Genomic DNA, 6,582 nt, shown 5'->3' on the forward strand with positions numbered 1-6,582 from the left:
GGCCCCACCCTATTTCTTATTTATATCAACAGTTTATGTGACTTAAATTTGGAGGGTGGTCAAGTTTTCTCCTATGCTGATGATACCGCCATTGTTTTCTCAGGGGACTCCTGGAAGGATGTATTTGACTTAGCTGAAAATGGACTTAAAGTGGCAAATAATTGGTTAAAATCAAATTTACTTACCTTGAATATTTCTAAGACTAACTTCATTGCATTTTCCATTCGATACTCAACTCAACCACCCCAAAACCTATCTTTAAAAATCCATGACTGTCAGGATTCCCAGAAACAGTGTGATTGTTTTAATATTAATAAAGTAAACACTATAAAATATTTAGGTGTAATGATTGACCAAAACCTTAATTGGAATTCACACATCGAATTGATTGCATCTAGAATAAGAAAATTATCCTGGGTTTTTAAAAACCTAAGATATGTAGCCAATCCTAAACTTTTACATAATGTTTATATATCCCTTATCCAGTCCATCCTTATCTATTGCATCCCAGTTTGGGGTTGTGCGGCTAAAACAAAAATCATAGAATTGGAGAGAGCCCAACGTTCTTTGCTTAAATTAATGTATTTTAAGCCGTACCGTTATCCAACTTCTATGCTTTACTCTGACACTAACATACTTACTATTAGACAACTTTATATCCTACATTCTATACTGAGACTACATAAAACAATAAAATTTGACAAAAACCTTTTGACGAAAAGAAGAATTAATATTATGTGTAACTTACAAACAGCTAAAACAAAATTCGCAGCTAAACAAAATTATAGATTGTCGGAGTATTTGTACAAAGTGACTAATAAAAAAATAGGAATTTATACAAAAACATATCGTGATTGTAAAATAACACTATCAACTTGGCTACAGAATCTTTCTTATGATGAAACAGAAGCACTATTACATTCAATTAGTTAATATGGATATTTATATAATAACATTTTTACATTTGCGGATGTGTCTATGTGAGTGAATGTGTGTGTTTGTGTAGGTTTATATTTATATATATATATATCGTAATTTATATATATTATGTAATTATATACTTGTAAATGTGTACAAAGTAAGCCACTACAAATTAACTATAAGATTTTGAAATGTATTCTTTAATTCTTTAAATAAGAATTGTGATGAAAGGGCGGGACTCATCAGACACAGGTTTTTCTAACTTACTTGGTGAGTTCCAGCAACCTATTGTTATAACCTCCTTATAAAGAATAAAGAATTTTTGATTTTGATTTTGATTTTTTGTATATGAACGTGGCCTTTCAGTCTTTGTAAGGCTCTTGACTCTTTCCGCCTCGTAAATGATAAAGACGTGATCATCATAAGTAATACGTACTTGACGTGTAAATTCAGGCATGTCGTCTGTGTATTTTGCCCTAAGGTTTAACCTTGAAACTATTGCATGTATTTACATAAACGGCTGCAGTGCATGACGTATTAGATAAACCAAAATATAAAGTAGGTATTAGACGCCATTACTGACGAATTATTTATGCAAATATGAATGTCAGAGTTTAACGGGAATTATAGTTTATAATGCTATGCTTCGTTAGTTCTTAGGTTGACTGGAAGAGACTGCATTAGCGATGAGTCCGCCTTTGTACTATCTCTGTCTGTTTTGTGCTGTTTTGAATGTTTTACTCTTATGGTGTAATAAACGGTTTTATCTATCTATCTTTGTAGAGTGGCATACTTTATGTATTTTAAGTTCAGTCTGTATATAAATTCTAAATACCGGCTTGAGGACAGAAGATTTGAATTCGTTTTAGTCAGATTTAATTTGAAAAGCTGAGATAGGATGATAATTATTTTTTTACTATAAACCATTCATAGTCCAGTAATTCTAAACTACATGACCGAACGAGGTCACTAATTTTACACTGAGTGAATTTCAAGCCAATGAAAACATATCATTAAATTTATGTAGATCATATTTTGTTTTTATTTTTTGAACTATTTTGCCAATATTACTTCATAGTCAAGTAAAATGACCAGGCGATTAACAAAAGGTAAAAAACTGCACTCGGTAATCAACTTTGATAAGTAGAGTTGACGCATGTATAAGGGGCTATTCACATAATAATAATATGATATTCGAAACAAACTCAATAAACATTTTAATAAAAAAAATAGTAGAAGTAGACTTCAAATATTTTATTATTTTTAATTATTTTTCTTTTTTTTTTTTGAGCGTGGTTTATATTCTTGGTAATATGCTTAATTTTAGCAGAAATCGCATGAAATTATTCGCTAAAGTTTTGACTGCGGTATCTTTTAAGCGTTCTCGATGGACCAACTTGCTTTGCATAGATATTTGATGATAAATTTTGATTATTTTTCATCTGCAACAAACTTTCGAGTTTTGTGACTATTGGCTCTGTTTACTTGCTCTTACCGGATGATAAGGAATAAAGACCTAAGTAATCTTCATGTGTGTGTGTAAATTTCTATTTGTGTGACCAAACAAAGAAAGCTAAAATATTCACTATTGCCTTGACGGTAAAATTGACACAGAAATTATTGCAAGAAATACGCAATCCAATCGTAATTTCCCAGAAATATTCCAATTACGTTCAGCGGCATTAGAAATGAACTATTTTCCCATTTAGCAGTTTATTACTTCGACAAATTTTACTAAAAAAAAGTCGATTGAGACGGTATGGCCTGTTAAAACAAAGGAAATGGCAAATCAACATCGTGGAGCGATTTTGTGGAATAGAAATTAACCTCACTCACTCTTGATTATAAAAAAAAAACAGGTCAAGCGCGAATCTTATTTTACAAAATGTCTATGAAGCGTATGCTTTTGTCAGTCGATGGCCGCAAGAATTTTGGCATTGAAAAGCTTTGTTATAATATTGAAAAATGAAAAAAATTTGTCGCGCATTCAGATACTTCGGAATAATGGAGCTTAATAGATTAATACAAAAAGTTTTGTGAATAATTGGATTCGAACCGAAATCATAAATTGAAATTAGGAGAATTTAATTGTACCTTTACCTATTCATTAATTTATTTTATTTAATTACACCTAATCTCACTGTACATCATCAGCTTGGTTGCCTTAATAATTAAATAATAAGCTAAAAAATAAGTGATTTATATTATTTGTTATACAGTTAAATAAAAAGAAGACACGAAGACAGTATCAAATGTGAATGAAGTGATAGGGTCGTGACGAGTGGATGGATGTAGTAGTAGATTTTATCTTCGTAAGTTAAAGAAACAAATAAAACAAACATGTCTACAATTTATGATCTTACATCAAAAGATAACCATCTCTCATCAGTGTGAAAATTAAAACTAACGAAAACTATACAATAGCTGTAGGTAATTGGGGCTCATAAACCCGCCGCCGAATAGCCACGCGGCGAGGCGAAAAATATAAAGTTAACCTACATAGCCTATGTGCATGTTGACCGCTGCCCCGTGCGCCTTGCCATGGCGGGAACAGTGATAAATCGCGTTTAAAATATTTTTTAAACACTTATTTATAATTGCATTATTTTTTCAAAGTTAATTATTCTACATTTTAGGTTACTACATTTAAGCAAAGGGATAAGCTTATAAACTTGGAATTCCTCTATAATTGCGATGGGCTAGCAACCTGTCACTATTTTAATTTCAATTCCATCATGAAGCCGTACAGCTGAACGTGGCCTTTCAGTCTTTCCGAGACTGTCGACTCTGTTTACACCGCAAGGGAAAAAAGTAACGTAAAAGGTAAAAAACACGACGTAGTAATATTCTTATTATTTTAGAGCCTTAACTGAATTTTAAAACTTATTACAAACAGAGAAATATTCTCAAACCTATAATACTTTGTCGTAGAGTATTTCTACGGCGTAGCATTTACGTAGACTAAAGACTACGCCGTAGACACGATCACACGATCGGTCGAGATTGTAAATTGTACCAAAAAAATCAAGAGACTTTATTCTGATGCATCTAACAATTGAGTGTACTTATATTTATGTTTGTTTATATATATTTCATTAATGTATGTTTATCATTAATTAATTTGTTATTGTAACGCATCTTCAATGCTTTTATGTATGCTGTCTCTTCGATTCTGGATTTTGCTTTTTATTTTGGTTGACTGGAAGAAATACCGATTGGGATTAGTCCGCCATTGCACATATTCTTCTTAATCAAATGAATGTTTTATAATTTGCTATATTCCTTTTTATGTGCAATAAAGAGTGCAAAAAACAAACAAAAGTTGTAAATGGTAAAAAAAAATATTTCAATACTTTTAAGTGACAAAATTGGTAAATTTTGTGGTACTAGAAATATTGATAATGTTAGAAATATTAATAATTGAGTAAAAAGTTTTTATTTTCAAAAAATTCGTCCTGAACATAACCCAAACAAACGCCTCACTAACCTCCCGCCATCACGACGCACACGGGTGCGCTGCCCGGAGCCGCCACGCCACGGCGATACTAGCCAGCCGTCACTCGATTCCGTCCACAAAACATAACCGGTCGGCTTCCACGACAAACAACCTTCAATAGACAAAACACTATCTGACCACATCATTATCTCCTTTAAACTAAAAAAAAAGTAAAGATTTTGTATAATCTGTGTTGAAGTTTCGTATATAATCTGTGTCGATCGCGACCCCTTTCCCGCGTTTTCGTCCATTAGGGTGTTGGTGTGATGTGAAGTGGTTTGTTGATGACCACTGAACCACCGATGGCTGCGGTTGCTGTGGTACGATTTATTCATCTTCTTATTACTTAGTATTAGTGTTTAGTGCATAAGTAATGGTGGTATCCTTAATAAAAAAAATTGTAAATGCTTGGTCGTTGTTTCAAAATTGTTAAAAAAAAATAAACGAGATGCTTTTAGGAGCACGAGCTTCAAAATCGATAGGTGAGACAGTAATAGAAATATATTCAATGAAAATGAAATGAAAGAAAATGAAAAATGAAACTGAAAAAGTTTATTATTAAGAATAAAAGATACGATTATGTTTATCCCGAAGTTTGAAAATTTTTTTTTTATAATTCATTGTAGGTAATTCCTTTCTAACATATACATAGACCTATATTGTTATCGCTAATAATAGATTTATTCCAGAATTTATTGACCTTGATAGATGAAAACCAGATCTATTTCAAATAAACGTACTCTTTAGTGTGATTGCACGAAAATCCAAACTTGCTTCCGCTGAGGAAAGACAGTTTTGTCAGTTATTTATCACTATTATATCTATCTATAAAAATTTGTTGATACATGAGTTGTTATTTTTACCTTTTCCATATAATATCGCGCTTGATTTGTCAACTTTTTTGAGCATTTTTATTCAACTTTCTTCATGTGTATCCAAACTTGTCAAATTGTAACAAAGTTCTAACTACCCGTTTGACCTTTACTACAACTCTACGATCTACGGGTCACCATTAGTAATAAGTACTTTACTAAACATATTATGAATACTTTCAACACAATGACAAATCAGTGATTCAGTGTAAGTAATCATCCTTAGTATTCGTTAAAAATAAGGCGGTCGTGGCTGAAATTACTTAGTCACCACACGCCACTTCGACTTATTTACCACCCAATGATATCGTCGAAACGATAAGAAGAAAACTGCAGCCAATTTAGAAAGTTGGTGCTAAATTATAATAAACGAATTCTTAGAATAAACTTGATTTTAGTACTTACATAAAGGTTGTTGCGAATTTCAATATATCAAAATAAACTTTGACCATAATTTTGTTGATGCTCTTTTAACTTTAGAATATTTTTTGAGACGCAGTTAGTTTCAGAAGAGATTATCTATAGATTAACTAGAAATTATCGTGTATCTTGTATGTAGCTTTGTCTGCGTAAACAAATGTAGGCATACGGTAGGTACACATATATTAAACTTGTAGGTAAAGGTAAAGGTTATTTTTTCAGTTCGTCTGATAATTATACCTTAAACTAATGCAGCTAGCCTTCTGGGCACGTTGCCGTAAACGATTTACAGGGACTACACAATTTATAAATTAGCACGTGTTCTTTTTGCTCTTTTTTCTCTTTTCATCATAATTAATCATTTTTACCTATATTTTGTAAATGAAATAAATAAATTTACATCATAAATATACTTATATACTTCTAGATGTACACAATATTTTAGTTGTAAACCTTTTGTTTAGGACCTCGCAAAATTTGTAAGAAATCACTATGTATTTGGTATAAGTAGTCCTTAAACTTGATATTTCGCAACCATTATTTGATCTCTATATTCAAAGCCTTTTTTCTAATAGATCATAGGTATGTATTTCGTTTACGCACTATCTTCGGTGTCAATTCCACTCTGATCTTTACGAAACTACTCCGATGTTTTGTTTTTGCTTGAATACAATTTAGTTGGAGGTGTGAGTAGTTCGTGACGTGAGTAAAATTACTAAGTCACCCCGACGCCGTGTTATCTGCAAGATCGACGATGACTGGCCGAGGATATATCATTTATATTATTGCTCCGCTTTTTCAAATCATATACCTATTATAAGTAGGCCAATGCATTAATAGAAACTTATTTCGTTTTTTAACATAAGTGTAATA

Source organism: Amyelois transitella, chromosome 5 (assembly GCF_032362555.1).
Source record: "Amyelois transitella isolate CPQ chromosome 5, ilAmyTran1.1, whole genome shotgun sequence".
Taxonomy (NCBI): Eukaryota; Metazoa; Arthropoda; class Insecta; order Lepidoptera; family Pyralidae; genus Amyelois; species Amyelois transitella.